Source organism: Uranotaenia lowii, chromosome 2 (assembly GCF_029784155.1).
Source record: "Uranotaenia lowii strain MFRU-FL chromosome 2, ASM2978415v1, whole genome shotgun sequence".
Taxonomy (NCBI): domain Eukaryota; kingdom Metazoa; phylum Arthropoda; class Insecta; order Diptera; family Culicidae; genus Uranotaenia; species Uranotaenia lowii.
Genome location: NC_073692.1, coordinates 313736602 through 313736829, shown reverse-complemented (window position 1 = coordinate 313736829; position 228 = coordinate 313736602).

Below are 228 nucleotides of genomic sequence, written 5' to 3'. Positions count from 1 at the left end.
AGACAGACAGACAGACAGACAGACAGACAGACAGACAGACAGACAGACAGACAGACAGACAGACAGACAGACAGACAGACAGACAGACAGACAGACAGACAGACAGACAGACAGACAGACAGACAGACAGACAGACAGACAGACAGACAGACAGACAGACAGACAGACAGACAGACAGACAGACAGACAGACAGACAGACAGACAGACAGACAGACAGACAGACAGAC